Source organism: Motacilla alba, chromosome 7, assembly GCF_015832195.1.
Source record: "Motacilla alba alba isolate MOTALB_02 chromosome 7, Motacilla_alba_V1.0_pri, whole genome shotgun sequence".
Classification (NCBI taxonomy): domain Eukaryota; kingdom Metazoa; phylum Chordata; class Aves; order Passeriformes; family Motacillidae; genus Motacilla; species Motacilla alba.
Window position 1 is genome coordinate 17,898,993 of NC_052022.1, and position 17,181 is coordinate 17,916,173.

The following is a 17,181-nucleotide window of genomic DNA, read 5'->3' on the forward strand; positions in this document are numbered from 1 at the left end:
AGGTAAAGAAGAATGTAACAAATTCAACAGACTGGGAGCAAATCTATGAAGACAACAGTTCTTGTGGTATTCTGGTCCAATCATTCTAACTGCAGCTCTAAGGAAAATCTGTCCTTTTTGCATACCATGTATAGAGCCCAATTTTCAATTATTTTAATGAAACAAGTACTCTATGTTTTCACCATATGACAATTATCATGGAAATAGAGGCTATTCCAACTTCTGTCAGACTTGATTAAAACATAGAATGCCTATGAGATTAGGAGAATTGCAAAAGGAAATCAATGGCAAATTGCCAAAAAGTATTTGCAATATTGTGAGATACATCCATGTACTGGTAATCTGAAATTACAAACCTATAAAGTTCATTTGCTTACTAAACCATAGGAAAAATATCAGTGCATACTCCTGAATGAAAATATTTCCAGTAGAAACATAGGTGAGTTATTCTGCAACACTCCTTTGCAGATTCTGATTTTGCTCCTCAATCCAAGAACATGCTACTTGTACACAAAAAAAACATGGTTTGATGCTTAGGATAGTATACCAGTTAACAGGTTACAAAATTAGATGAACTGTATTGCCCCTCTTGATATGTTTTGAAATATCTCTTAAAAATATTTGTCTGTGACTAGAAATAATTGATAAAGCAAGCTGAAAAACTTTGCATGGGGTGTCTTCAGCATGTGATTATATTTACTCCCAGTACATGGATCCAGCAAACTGTACGTTTAACAAGTGGAGGAAATTTTGGACTGAGGAATTCATCAAAATATTTCCCAGCATATTGTGTACAAAAATCACATAAACTTCACATAAAGAGTCTTCAAAATTAGATGGTCTAGGCAACAATCCAGAGTGTAATTGTAGTTCCATGAACCTGAAGCGGCCCTGAAGACATTTTTGGACCAGCAGTTAAATCTGTAACAATCACTTGAGAAAGTTTGATTTTGTGGAGTATGAAAATAGCAGCCTGACAGATATGACTGCAAAGCAAATTTGTACATATGCTGAAGGACAAAAAAAATGTACAGATTTAAAAGGGAAACGATATTTGTTAGTGGAACCTGCATTTTCAATATCTGCCAGGTGTGAGGGGGTTTGATAGCTGATGTTTTCAGAGTGGGCATCATCAACCCAGCAGCTGCTTTAGAAGCTGTGATCAAGAATTGCAGTAGCACAAACTATATTGTTGGCTTGCCCCTGAAACACATGGAATTGTTGCAGTTCTTGTTTCTCCTATCTTTAAAAGTAATACTGGCAGTAAGAAAAAAACAGTGGCCAAAAAAAAAATTCCTCACCTAAATAAGCCTTGAAGAGCTTGCCTAAAGATGGGGGTCCTTCAATAGATATGTCTTCTAGGACAATTTTTCTAGAAAAAAAAAAAGGTCTCTGAAATAAAAATAAAAGCAACTCTGCAAGATGAGCGATCATCTAAAGTTGCCAAGGGATGAAGCAATACCTGACTGCTTCAAAAAGCCATCACAGCTATGCTCATCTTGGCGGCACCGTGCCCCAAGCAAAGGGATGCCTCTGTATTTATGGAATCCCACAACTGAGACCCAACCCAAACCATCAATAATTCTATAGCTTTGAAATAAATGAATGTTACTTTGAAAGCTTTCAGACAATCTCTTAATAGGGAGCCAACTCTGCTCTGAAATTATGTCTCCTGGGCTTTTAATGGAGCCAATACCTGCTAAATATTTCATAGTCCAGACCTCTTTTATGGGAGGAACAGAGCCAGGTACCTCTTTAACTTGTTTCTGAATTTCTCAGGTGTTGGTTCAAGTGTGAAATGAACTTCCTTAGAAGGGAAATCCCACTTCTTCACCTTTGAATTTATGATATACAAGCGTTGCAGTATATACAGCTGATGACAAACTGTATTTAATGCTACTACTCAAATTTCTAGTTATGATTTAGGCAACAAAGACTGCAAGAGGGATTCATCTCTGTTCTGGAAATGACCCCTCTTTTTGGGACAGAGATCTGAACTCAAATTTTTGTACAAGAATCACAGGTAACATATTTAAACTTTTTCAACCACATTAGATACATATCCTGTTTGTCAGGCAAATGAGACAGAGTAGCCAAGGTCTGCCATAGTCTTTCAGCATAAGAAAGTGATATTTGTGAGGTTTTTTGCAGAACGTGCAAAGCTTGAGAGTTCCCCTTCTGTAGGAAACAGTATGGCAATGCCCAGAGCACCTGCAGACAGAGAAAGAGGAAATTTCCTGCTGAAGATGGTGATTCAGTCACCTTTGCTACTGCATGTAATTCTAGTTAAACACTCCTTATTCTCAATGCTTTCAGCATGACTGTCAACCAGTCACTAATATAACCCGCACATTCTGTGTTACTTGTCCCTAGATTTTCAGTCCAAGAAAGGAAATCAGATTTCAAATGAAGTTTAAAGTATGATGTGGAAAAAATAGAGTCCCCAGCATGAGCCTTATGGTGCATAACAACAGACCCCTTAATTCCTCACAGCTCTTAACCTTTTGATACCCTTCTTTGAACTTCTGTAAAACTAGAATGCTGACCTGCTTCGTGGGTGGGTGATTATAACACTGAATTAATATTTGTAAACTACTGTGATACATTTGAATGAAAAATTTAGAACTGTAAAGAATTATGATTATGATGAACCTCCAATTCTTTTTTAAGTTGTCCATCTGTCATTATAAACCAACTTGAAGTAGGCTATTATTCAAAAAGCTTAAATATAGTTGAATACTGGTTATCAAGACAGACCACTGTTTTAACTTAGCGAGCAGTGAAAGGGAAAGAAAGCTTCACTTGTATTTTAAAGACCTTTTCTATTTATACGGCTTTTATACCATGATAAATGGTACAGCTGTTCTGTAAGATATCCCCGCATTGTTATAGAGAAGAACTTCAGATTTAACCTGACCTACTCAGAATGGATATCTACACTACAGTATGTCATGAGACCTTTGTGATACTTCTTTGATAATTTTTCGCAGACCTCCATTAGAAACATGGAAAAGCTACTTCAAGAGTGCACACTTACAGCTTACTGTTTACCTATACACTCATAAGATCAAAACCCCTGGTCTTACTGTTTTTGTTAACAAGGAGCACTAAAAGTCTTCCCACATACTGAGTTTTGGTTTCCATTTTACAATCTGAGATGACAGACGGCACAAAAATGATGAGAAAACTGTGGGGAGGCTTCCAGAAGATTGATTCTCTCATCAGCTGATTCTTTTCTAGTTAGTCTTTTATTGACTACAAAGGTATAGCCAATGCAGAAAAGGAAAACCAGACTGCCCTGTTTAATCCTGAGGGCATTGGCAAAAGGTGATCACTTTTTGAGAAAACAGAGGCCTACAAGGAAATCAGCACGCTGTATGAGCCGTTAAGCTGATTTAAACACACAGGGGATGCCTGGGGTTGAGCTCAAGATCTCTGAGGTGTGAGATGAGAGTGAAGCCATTGCACAGACTAATATTACTGAGCTTTAGTAGCAGGTGGCATAGTTGATCAGTCAGGAACCTGTCATTTGGAGAATAGACCAATAGATCTGAGAGGTATGAAAAATCCTCCCTTCCTCCCCCCTCTTCCTTACCACGAATAAAAATATCACAATTATGAAGTTTAGCAATTACCATCTAAAACTTACAATTTATGGAGTTATAAGCAATAGGAAAAAAACCAAAATATAGTTACAGAGCACACACCAGCAAAACATATAAAACAATTTTTAAAGCAATTGTAGCCATGATTGCAATAACACTATCTGCAATTCTGACACATAGGATTCCATTGAAAACCATGATCAGATGGCAAAAAGGAAATATACAATGCTCCAGCATAGCAATATTTACTTTGCATTAAAATCTGTTCTTTATCATGAGAAACACGCTCTGCAGCTTATGCACTGTGTGCATGCTTATAGCAACTATAGGGAACTTGTAATGGTTTCTGCTATGTGCTTCTCCAGCAAACAAGCCACCCTTGAATGTCTAAAATTGAAAGCAAAAATTTCACTGCGCTTTCTGCCTATATCACATTTTTCAAAACTCAATTTTCCTGCCCTTTTTCCCATTTTATCTTAGCCGTCCTCCAAAATTTCAGATAAAAACCTATTACTGTTATTTGGCAACCAAAAAGGTACCTAGGCAAGGTAGGCAAAAAAAAAATCTTTCCCATTCCATAGACACAGATTTCAGGTGTCTTTTGCACAAACAAACCTGAAACCTGTAGACACACTTCTGATAAACTACTCATTCATTAATTAGTTTGTTTTAAAATTTCAGCATAAAAGCCTGTACAATGGTGTATCTTAACACATGGCTAATGTTAATAACCAAAATAATGGCAAATATTTTTTAGCTCAGATTTCAAAGACCAGCATTTATATATACTGGGAGATCTTGTATAATTTGTGACTATCTTCACATTAAAAAGCACAAGGTAACAAACCAAGCGGGCAGTAAGTGCATAAAATTTAAGATTAAAGATTTTGAATACATATTTATTTTTCTGTGGACACACAATTTTAAGTCCCTGAAATAGAACTAATGTGGATACTGTACATATCTCTGGTACACCAGGTAGAAATGCACAATAATTGCAGAGTCATTTTAACTTACTAAGTTAGCATGAGTGAAATAAAATTGCATGCAAGACAGATGATCCCATGAAAGAAAGTTGCCCTCTAGACAGGATTTAATAGAGTACATAAAGGACTATCTCCTAAAACTGTCAAAAATTTTTAAAAGTGAACAATGTTGTGGAATACTGTAATTCTACCAGATAGAGGTGTCTGGTAGCAGCTACCACTAACCCACTACTAACATGACATAGCTGCAAGACCAAAAATTTTGTAAATGGTGAGATTTCTGTCACTAGTCTTGAATGTCAAGTTATCCAATTCCACAATCAAACATGACAGCAAAGTCATTTACTGTATCTTTAGGTAGCTTAATAAATTAAGCACTGCTTTTACAACTAAAAATACTCACATTTTATTCTGAACTATATTTTGATTGCTTGCATAATGTGTATTGTCTTAAAGTCTTCATGCAGAAAGAGCCAACCTTCAATCTTGTAAGTAAAGTTCCAAGTACACTTCCAGGCTGGGAGAATACTCTTATTTCAAATTAATATTAGCACGAAAACAAATAGCATTAACTGTGAGTCTCAACACCTTTGACTTGATAGCAAACACCTTCACTCTTATGAAACTAGAACAAAACTTAGAAATTGAGAATGTAAGAACTACCAGAGAGAATACCCATGGTTCTGAATCTATCTCCAAAGCTATTGCCTTTTTGGGTCTTAGATTCAGCAGTAAAGCATTTTTAGAAGGTGCTTATGGAATCACTGATTTCTGAAAGGATGTTAGTGTGGAGCCCTTACTAGCTACAGTTTTGTGCATATTGTACCAGTGCATCATACTACTAAATGCTTCAGATAAACCGAAAACCTGAACACATGGTGCACAAGATGTCATTACCAGCTTGCTAAAAGAAGGATTCATATGAAACTACATGCCATCAATATGCTGCTTCCCAAAAATAGTAATTTGTGGATGCGTAGTTGAGACCACGAGTGAAGATTTTTCTTTTTGTATATTTAAATCTGAATCAAGCAAACAGCAAAAATTTACGTTGACAAAGGGATGGGAGTGGCTGACTTGTTTTTCTTTTCATCTCACTTGTTCAAAATTAACTCAAATGACCATATGTTTGGACTCTATATTACACTATGACTAGCTTGGTGCCAGTTTAGCTTTTTAGACACAGACAGAGAAACATTTTCTGAAAACAACATTAGAAACAGACTCTTCAAAAGAAAAGGGATGTAAAACTTAATTGCTTTCTAACTATTATCTTCCTTATAAGACAAAAATCTTTCTTTATGCTGTCCAGGCTAAACCATGCCTGAAACCTTCCAAAAGAATGAAATCATGAAATCTGCAAAGTGGAGAGATAAACTGAAGTGTATCAGAGGCATAACCAAAATACCTTGGCAAATCCCAGCATCATTTTACACAAAATAATTTCATTTTGAGAGTGGAAAATGGTGGTGCGACAACCAATGCAACCTTCATTGCTATTCTCCTTAAATTTCCCCCAGCTGAAAGTTTTCTTCAAATTGTAGTTGGTACTAAGTTAGCATGTTTACAATGAGCCTCATATTGTGATCAACCACCTAGGTGAACTTTGCAAAGAAGAAGGACACTATTATTCCTAAGACTGTAGTGTGTAAGTGCTACTTCATGGAGGAACAGGTTACTGATCCAGTCTGGCACACCGTGTGCTATGCACATATCTTCCTCTATGGTGCATGTCATTTGCATTTGTTACAGACAGTTACTGGAGAACTTGAGGTTTTGTCTCAGATCTTCACCACTAGATTCCCTTTCAGTCACTGACATGCAGCTCAGGACTGCATTTCTCTTATTGACACTGTGGAATAAACAATACATAAAGCACATAGATGACTTTAAAATTCACATTTCAGGAGTGAAACATAGTCCTTCAGTATCAGACCAGGAGTAACCTATCCTCTTCCTTTGACGTTTTCCTTAACCTCAATTTTCTTCTAACCCCTTCCACACAAAGAATTTACAGAAATACTGTGTTTGCAGATTCTGCCATTAGAGATCACAGATTACTTGAGCATATATATATACACACACACACACACGTATATAATAGCAAACCTATATCTGTACATACTCTGGCTATTAAAGTGAAGTTGGAGAGTTACTTCCATTTCCACTGCTGCATTTTGGGCCTCATACTCACCCATTCTCTGGCGCATAATGCCCTTTTCAGAAGATTAAGAAAAACCCTTCCTGATCATTGCTCATTCCTCAGAACAGAGGTGTTAGAACAAAATTCTCCACCCTCTAGCCTTGATCTTAGTGTATGTTTTATCCTACCCCTTCATGGCAATGACACCAACATTAAAAGAGAACAGAAAAAGGAGCAGTAGCAGCAAGAATGTTGAAGAACTTAATGATATAAAGATTGTTAAAAGTGACAAAACAGACCACCTTTCTTTCCCCCCAGGAAATATGACAATTATTTCAGCAGACTCAAGATGTTATCTTCATTTTATAACATTGAAGACAATGTCAAAAAACACATCTTCAACAATGATAACAATATGGACTGACACACATATATATACACAAAGTACTTATATTTTTGTAAAGCAAGATTTACCCCTAACTCAGTAAAATTCATGTTAACTTTGCTCCTCCTCCCAACACAAACATATAAAAACAGGTGAATGTTACATCTTTTTCTTGCCTTTATAAAAGAACAATACATCAATTTTGAGGCCTAAAATAACTTGTAATTTTTTTAATGCATTTTTAATTCTGTGTTTCACTGGTCACTGATGACCCCTTCTTGCCACAGCTCAGGTTGCTGAGGCTGTGAAAGCAAGCAGGAGTAACCAACCAATGACATCACAGAATAACAAGAAGGTCAAAGTTGCATTGCATATTGCTGTCCTTCTTCCAGCAATGCACAACTCATCCAAACAGGAAAAATTAACCCTTTACTCATGTTTCTTATTGCTCAAGTAAAACAGCACTGGATGTCCTTCTAAGCCAGAGCAAGAAAAGTGGGGTAAAATTCTTGGGGAAAAGCAGTTATAATTAGGGTGTTGCTTGCCCCCTCATTCTGCCTTTTGTGTCAAAAAAAAAAAAAAAGTTGCCAGTGAGGAGGATATGGAAGTGTCTTTTGTTATCTAAAGAAACGAACTATAGTTTTCATCTCACTAGGGGTTTCCACAGTAAATGGAGCTTTTCTTTCTTTCAGTCTTATTTTAACAGTTTTCAGACTGACAAGCTGTTATAAGCATCAAGTTATCTTCTATTTCAACTACACTAAGGAAAAGGTCCTATCTTTATCCCTCAAGACAAAGATAATTAATTTTAACATAAAAGCAAAAAGAGATGCAAGTGTAGAAAAACATCAACTAGTGATTTTCAGTATGGGCATAGAAAGAGCTTATAAAAATGCAATGCTTAAAATACATTCATATTCACACATGAGAATGCACATAGAGATATACATAAATAAATTGTATATCATATATGCATATGTTTGTGTATATTTCATAGGTTCAAACGAAGTGATTGCTGTGCTTTTCTACTTAAATTCCAGGCATCTGATATTAGTTTCTTAAGTTAATGAGCCTTCACCTTATCTTGCTGCCCATATTGTACATGTTTTGCAAGCTGCCAGCTGTGCATCGGAGCTGCCTCAAAAATTTCATGTTTGCTTATAAGCGAAAAAAAATTGAACAAGAACTTCCTAAGAACCCTGAAATTTACAAAGTAATGAAAGAAATGCCCTTTATTTGTTAATACTTATTCTAGTCTCATTTTACAATTTTTTTTAATAAAAGAAAAATGCCCAGAATTACCTATGCTTTCACTGGAAGGGGAAAAAAATTTTAGTCTCACAGATTCACAGGTCTGATGGAAAGATTTCCTCCTCCATGATATAAGCAACAGTGACTCAAGCCATGTGGGTGCTGGCTGGCTGGTAGGGCACTAGAGCTGAGGAAGTAATTCCATCTGAGAGCTCCCCAGCTGAATGAAGAAGCCAACCAAGGACAGTGGGAGCCAGAAAAAGAGAAATTGAGAAACATAAAACACACCAGAGAAATGCCTTTTGTCAATTCTCCTTAGACTTAGGTTCTTTCATATTTTTCTGACTACTAAGATCAGCATCATTTTTTTTTCCAGATACAACAAGTGTTGAGAAGAACTATGCGTAGATTTAAAATGACAGCACTCTTCCTACTGATAACAGGATATACAAATTCAGAGCATTTCCCACAAAGCTAAATGGAAACTTTCAGCTCAATTCACAGGAACTCTTAATTTCCTCCAGATTTCTGTTTAGACAGAGAATTCAGTAATCATTGCTACTTCTCAAAATTTTACTTGCCTGGTAATGTATTTCATTTTTGATAAAAAGATAAAATGTCACAAGTATTCCCTCATTATAAATTCTTATGGCACAGAATGATAGAGTGGGTTTTATGCACAATCTATACTTTTTTAGTAATACTTCCATGTGAATTGTTTATTTAAACATGGATAGGTTAAACAGAGAATTGAAAGAAATTGGCAAGCACTTGAGAAGGATATTAACAGTATGCTCAAATGCTCTAGGACTGAACAACAAACTTGTGAGCCTTCTTTCCAAAGTAAAAAAGGCAAAAAAACTGCCACAAAGAAACCACATAGAACCATCTCTTCTCTCCCCCCACCCAAAAAATGCCACAAATCAAAAAAAAGAGAAAAAAACAAACAAAGCAAATCAAACAAACACCTTAACAAAACCAGAGCTTGTTTATTATTTATAACAAATAAAATCACTCCTATATGTCACTCACCTATTGGGAAAAATGCTACCACTGCTCCAGCTGCAGAAAAGGCCATATGCAAGGTATTTTGCTTTAGTTGTATGGGGTGGGGCGAATCATCGGAAATAAAGGCAAAAGGATAATTAGGTAAAGAAAAAATGCACTTGCCCTTTGTGCCCTCACTTTATTTCCTGCTCAGATATCTGTCATTGATTTCCAGTAAGAAGAAAATGGAGAACTCTGGTCCTTTGTTTTCATTGCTCTGGAGATACTAGGGATCAGAAGACCCACCAGACTTTAGTTTGGATTAGGCCATAAGTGCAGAGTTTAGTTTCACATGGCTTTCGCTGTGATATGCTGAATGAGAAAGAGATAATGGCATACACTTGCTTTTGCATTAAGCCCTCCTTGGTGACTGCAATTACAGGAGTAAAGCTGACTGTACCTTATATATTACAATTCTTCAAGAAAGGCAGAAAATATTTTTAATTATGCTGGTGCCCAACGGATAAACTTCTCTGAATGAGACTATGCTTGCTGAAGGATGAGACAGATGAGAAAGAGGCAGAAGCCTGTGCAGGTTGGTCCAGTGCCAAAGCTGGATGACATGGCTAAAACAATAAAACAAAACCAAGGTTAACCTCACAGTAATTTTAGCAATATTAGAGAGCCTTCAAGCAGAGGCGCAGCGATGCTAAGTGGAGGTGATCACATTTTAATTTCTTTCTTTAATCAAATGTATCCAAATTTATCTTCCCTAAATAGCAAAACATATCAACAGCCAAGATCACGCACAAAAGACAAAAGATCACATTCCTCAAAGTCTGAGAGGCTTTATGCATACTCGTGCCACATTCTTCAATCTTCAAAGGAGGTCATTCATATAAATTCAGTAAAGACAGTAATGTGTGAATCTGATGCTACCCTGACCCCTCTTCCACCTTCGAAAGCGACTCTAAAAGCTTAAACAGTAAAATTCAAGCAAAAAGGCACCTCCACTGCTGCCAAAGAGATAGATAGCCTATGCCTGAACTCAATTTACAAAACAGAGACATCACTGTATGTTAGCCACTTTAATAGATTCAAGTTTATTTTCAGAATATACATCTACCCCTTCAACAAACTGCAAAGCACAAACAGAATAAAAATGCTGACAGAGACAGCAACCTATAAGTAAAACAGGTAATGGAAAGAAAAAAATTAACAAACAATAATAATTACTTTATTTTCATAGCAAATGAGGAGTTTTACCTTCAGAATTTGCCACAGCAGGAACAAAAATAATGCTTGTAAATCTACTAATCCAGAAGAAAAAAAAAATATATAGCACCTGTTCATGCTCAATATATTGCAGAAACCTGTCAGGAGCTCTGATATAGTCACCTTCATGTCTAATTCCATTATATCTGCAAGCATTCATACAAGACCAACCCCACCCAAGAAATATCAAGAAAAACCTACAGTAGTGTAGGTGTCTGTAGGTCTGAAGCATTGCGAGAACACTAACAAGCTGCAAGCCAGCAATGAATCTGGGAATGGCAGGAAACAGGATTGCTCTGTTTATGAGCCTTTCTCATAGAGCAGCTCTCAGTGACTGGAAGTTAGAACATTGGCTCAATCCAGCAGTGCTTGTGCATGAGCCCCATGAGCCCTGGCAAGAGCCAGGGGCCCATGAAGACTGAGGAAACTCAAACACACCAAAAAAGTACTGACAAACGTTCATCACATGTAGCCACCTTTCCAGCAGATAAGCAAGAGTCAGGAAATAGTTCTAAGCCATAGGCATTGCTAGAAGGGAACATAGAACAAATGCAAGGAAAATATTTCTGGCTGCTTACCAACAGTGTGGAAACATTAGCAACAAATTGTTCTTGATACTAAACAATCCACTGCCCCTACAAACTATTTCAAAAGTCTCAGGCTGCTGTTTTTCTGCCTGGAATTAAGTTTTCTTCTTTTTCCTTGGAATTAATTGTAAATGTAATGCAAAGTAGAGAACATTTTCAAAGAAGATCTTTTTGATGCTTTGTGCCGTGAACGAATCTGTTCAACATATTCTAATCTTTTTAATTTGAAGGTAGTGACTCAATATTCTTAGAGGTCATTTCACAAATAGAAAAAAATAACAAATATAGATTTTAGAAAGATCATTTTTATTCTCCCTACTGACAGAAATAAGCAAAAGGATAGAATGGTGAGTCACATTTCCTTCCATCCACTCAATAAATCAAGTGCAGAGATGAAAACACACAAAAAATATTAGGACTAAACTTGAAAGAATATTGATTAAAATATCTCCAGAAAACGGAGAGGATGCAAGTGCTTTATATTATAATAAATGGATGCTACCACATAACCTGGCTAGAAATATTTTATCAATGTTGTATATAAATGATAGTAGAACAAGAAAGAATAAAAATGCAATATTAAAAGAATAAAAATATCTATATAGGAATTCATTATTTTAATTCCTGTTATACTCTGTTTGCTAAAGAAACTCAAGAAAGAATGAAGTTAGTTTATATTTTCTCAAAGTCAGTTGCCAGTTTGGTATTGGTACATCATTATTTTAAGTTGACTTCACGCACACAAAGATTTTAAAATTCTATATCCCCAAACAGTCTGCACATTCTTTGAGAAGGATTTAACCCCTACACTAAAGTCTAGTAAAGCTTTCTCCCCCATTTTGGACCACCAAGTCAGGAATATATATAGAAGAAATTTCATGTAGACTTGCTGCACAAATATAAATTTCTCCTACAGAAATTATGTCTATCTAGCACTTAGCAAAATGTCATCTCTTTTTAATTTTTCTTATTTTCCCATTAGAATAAATTTTTAGAAATAACTAGGAAGAGGCAAAAAGATATGCCAGTCAGAGAAAATTCTAGTCTAATGTGCTGAAATCTAGAAATCAAATTCAACTAAATTAGAATGAGTTCTAAGGCATAAGAGGTGAAACAGTTTATTCCACTAAATTCAGGATGACAGGAAAAAAAATCATGAGGGTAGAGAAGATGAGTAGAATCATTTTTCTGTTGGAACACATCACAAATAAAAGGATTCTGCGAAGAATTTTTTTTAACATCATAAGTTTCTTCTTGGAAGTACTGATTCTGCTTGGAAATGTATCATTTTTTCAAGATTATTCAAGCTTCTCTAAATTAAGCCTTGAGTGTACAAATATAACTGGGGGGAGGTGGGGAGAAAAAGTTTTGATGTTTTCCATCAGCAACAAAACAGGAAAAGCCACTAGATCTCCTGTATGTACTGAGCCATTTCCTGCTTCTCTCATTTGCCAAGCAGTTTGCCAGACTTATGAGTATCCAAATCCTTGAAACACATTACCTCAATTAGTCAGGATACATTTTATGTGGCATTCAATTGGGAATGTGTATTCAGAGAAGAATAAACCCATCACTATCTTATCAGGATCCCTCATGGTCCCACAGGCAGGTTTCGTTTGTTTAGAACAAGTCCTTTGTTGTACAGCATCATGGAAGTCTAGAAGGTGGAGAAAAGCAGTCCCTTTTGTTCTCAGACTCTACCTAAGCGCAGAGTTTTTTGGGAAAATTTAAGAATCTCCAAAATTAGATTTTACTATTTCTCCAAGAATGTACATTACACAATTTAGCTGCCCCATGTAAAATGCTGTTGGGGATATCTATTATCTAAATTACTGCAAATTAGGTACATTTTAACCCCAAGGTTGTGATGCACAAAGGCAATAGCATCATGCTGCATTCAAGATTCTAAAAAGCCTGAAGAAAAAAGTCTGACAACTAATAGAATGCTTTTTTTCAATTTTAACTAACAGGAAAGCCAGCTACATGCACAGCTCAGAAACAGTACTTGCAATGGAATTCTGTAAAAGTGGAAAAATTATTCATCCCTCAAACAAAATGGAAAAGCTAATTTCCATCTCTATTACTCATTATGCAGTTAATATAGTACTCCATCAAGGATTAGCAACATCTATGGATACCAAAATCAGGTATTTACAGAAATGTTAAATTTTTAAAACAGTCACTTAGCAGACATAAACAAGAGCAAATATTTTCTGCAAGTCAACAATGCAAAAGCTTCATTTGGTTTGACTGAATTGCATCCTAATACCTGCAGACAGGCTTATTCATACCCAGGTATCCTATAAACAGGAATTACTAATTCCTAGGATTACATAATTCAAAATCTATTTCATATGTTGTGTTACAAATATAATTGTGTGTTTTGTTGCACATTATTTAAAATAACTCTCTTGGATTTCACTAACATTTCAATACTCTTTCACTGATTATTCGAAGGGGAAATTATTGCTTACAGGATTTGCTCAATATTTCCTGAAAGGAAGGGGTAAAAAAAGGTAGATTTTTGTTTTCCATGAAAATTTCTAATTTTTCTCACATCCTAATATTTCTAGTAATGGATCACATCAGCAGTCCAGTATTCTGCAGTAAGAGAAAGAGCGAGCATCATTTTCTGCTCTTGACAAGCACCCCCCTAAATGTGCCTCTTAGATGTAATGCCCTATGTCACTGCCTAGCTCTGTGCAGCTTCTGTTTCCATGGCTGCTTTTAAAGGTTTTAAAGGCTCCTTTTCACCTGGAAATGTAAATTTGGAAACTCTATCAGGAGGATTGCCTAGTAAGTATTTTTAATCAAAAACTAAATTTTAGGGGATATATTTATAGTAAGCTTGCCTTAATACAGCCCACAAAATTGCAAACACATCAGTTTTACACACATAAAAGCTACATTTGTGCAAGTAAACAGGGCAGTTTGCAAACGTTGATTTGACCAATCATGTGGTTTGGGTGTACAAATTCAGATTTGCCATGTGTGTAATGCCTGAGTTGGCAAATTTCCAGCCAGAAGTACAGAAACATCAGTAGTTCTGTAGTCAGACTGTTGAGTAAATGCAAAAACATTTCAAAACCAGTCTAACATTAAAGAACAAAAAATATCGCACCACAAAAATGACATAAGGTTTAATAAGACTTACCAGTTCAGCAGTACCCTATTGTGAATCCGTATCTTCCAGAACTTTCAGAAATTAGGATCTCAAGCAGGATTTGAACCAAACACATTCAAGAGCAAAAATAAATAATTCTGCACAAGATTGCCTATCATGTTGGTTGAAAAACACCTTTGAACTCTGACACATTTAATGGATAATTGGTTTGTAGCATAACAAAATTTTACAGACTATGCTATGAAACCAGCCCTGAAATCCTTAAGCCTCTGGAATACCAAAGTTGGAGAAAACCTGAATTGGTTTCCGGCTGAACTGAAATAAAGAGGACTTATCATCCAGAAATGGCATTTTGTGAGCAGCTTTCTAGATAGCTTTTAGAGGGCTGGTAAGACCTGTGAGGCCCTGAGGCTTCCGTCAAAGTTACATCTTAAGAATACCAATTTTAAACAACCACAGAAATTATACCTGTGTGAACAGAGTCCAGAGGCAGGCTCCTCACATGCTGGCTTCCACAGTGCCTTTAAGGACCTGCTTTCCAACTGGAGCTCCTCTTAAGACCTAAATCAAACTGACAGGGCTAGATCACTACCATGACACTTGTCTTTCAGTAGTCATATGTGCATCACACACACACCCAGCACTCACAGGCTGATGCATGAACAGACACACAAACAATAATTTAAAAGGAAAAAAAGGTAACAAAATATGAAAACCAACAACATTGCACAATAGCAAGGTCCAGTCTTATGTAATACTTCTTTAAGTCTCTAAAGAATCTTGGAACCCACACCAGTCTTCTGACCCTAATGGCCACAGTGATGCTGCTTGAGTAGCAGCAGCAGTTTGAGTCAGGCATGAGTGTGCAGCATCTATCAGAGGAATTGGTTCAGGAGGAGAACTGCAGCTTAGAAAGCTGATGGAACTTTTCACGCACTCACTGAGCATCAACTGTTCAAATATCCTCAAAGGATCTGCTCCTAAGTCTCGTGGCATTTGGCCAAAAGCAGCAGGCTTCTAAATCAGCAGCAATAAGAGAGAATAAACTTTTCTCCAACATGGGCACTGATGTCAAAAAACAGCCAGTCCTCTAGGATAAAACAGATAATTTCAGTGGCATATGTCTCACCTAATTCTGATCTTTGAAGCACTGGCTAAAGTTATGGGGCAATATCTGTGGAAATCTAACCTTTCAAGGACACATGCATAGGGAAACAGATGGCTTGCAACAGACTGTTTAATCCCAAATCAAATAACAGAATCAGCATTTCAGAATGACTGCTTATACAGACACTTCTGCTAGAGAGTGTGGCCTACAGACAGGCAGCTTATGCAACAAGATGCCCAGAGACACTTATGTGTCTATTAATAAAACATAGAAATTCAATATTTAAAAAATATTTTTCCATAAATGTGCTATGGTTATAAACAAATCATCTGACCCCTTCTAGGACAAATACCTTCATTTTATACAACTTTTGTTAGTATAAATAGTACTTAAAAATATGTAAGTTATAAGTATTTTCCTTATACATACTCCTTCTATAAAAGCTATTATGCCTCAAAACTGATCTTTTTTATCATGTTCTGAAGCCAGTTAAAAAAAAAAATCAGTTGATAGAAAGTGATCAAAGAATAAAGCAAAAAATAGGTTTGCTCAACATTTAAAAGAATTTCATGTCACAACATGGCACACTAGGAAGTGTGAGCATTAGAATAACTCAAGCAGCAATATACTCGAGAAAAACAGCAGCTTCATTATCACGTGAAAATCCATCTCTTACATTACAGAATGTAGTCCTAAAATCACACCAGAGAATTAGCTGCTTGCTCACATTAATATCATGAGGAGACAAGTGTTCTTTCAACATCCGTATGTTTGATACTTATATTGAAATGGTTAGAAATATTTTCTTTGACTACTAAAAAAATGATGAAATTGTCAAAGACCCCCGGGTCACCTACTTGCTGTGTAACTGCTCACCAGTGAAGCCAACTCACCCTGGGAGGTGTAAGCACCTCACCAGCTGCACACAACAGCCACAGGGTCTGTACCTGTGTACTCAATACACCTTCAGCTCTAAATGTTCACCATGATGAGAAGCATCTCATGTGTTAAATATTACCAGTATAACCACAACTCATATCTTCAACATGACACCAGTCTGTTGCCTAGCAGAAATTTCAGGAAGCTAAGAATCATTATAAAAGCTGGCAAATAGAACCTAAAATTATGTTATGCTGCTGTTGAATTTCAACTTGCTTGTTGTTAAGCATAATAAAGGAATGGATCTTATCCCCCAAAACCCTATGCCTTCAATTTAAGAAGCAGGGAACTTCTTTGTTTATCTAGAGATCAAATCCATAACTTACTGTGTTAGAATTCAATCAAGGCACAAAGTAGAGGGGTGCGTGATACATGCTTGGCATGACCTTTCTAGTCAGCTGGAAGACATAATCTAAATGTCTTTAAAATAGCTTAGTGCATAAGGAATCCACTGTCTGGCAGCTACCAAGTGACAGAATTCTCATCCTTCTTAATGAGTACGAAACCAGTTGTCCAGCTGCAATGATTCCATAATGCCAACAAAATATTGTAGCATATCATGTATAAAATAGCCATCCATTCTTAATTTTTGGAGATTGTATCATTAGTGGCAAGAAGAAGGTCTAATTCCTGAATTGTGGAAACATTTTATCGATCTAAACCTCCCCTTTTAAGGGTCACATTTTCTTCTCCCAGTTCCTTCCTGAAAACTATTGCATGGTCTTACTGAGTCATCTCAAAAGCAGGAACACATCTGCGGAGAACAAGTCATATATAAATAATGTAGATCA

The 17,181-nt window shown here is 36.3% G+C and overlaps 1 protein-coding gene across 1 annotated transcript in view; it reads right to left on the reverse strand.

The window, feature by feature from the left end:
* Window positions 1–8,163: 8,163 nt before the first annotated feature.
* The window catches only part of GRB14 (growth factor receptor bound protein 14), a 138,895-nt gene continuing 129,877 nt past the window's right edge, over window positions 8,164–17,181 (reverse strand). The window contains exon 15 of the mRNA XM_038142281.1: window positions 8,164–9,983. The gene's annotated coding sequence lies outside the window, so the exon portion shown is untranslated. The remainder of the gene's footprint in view (window positions 9,984–17,181) is intronic.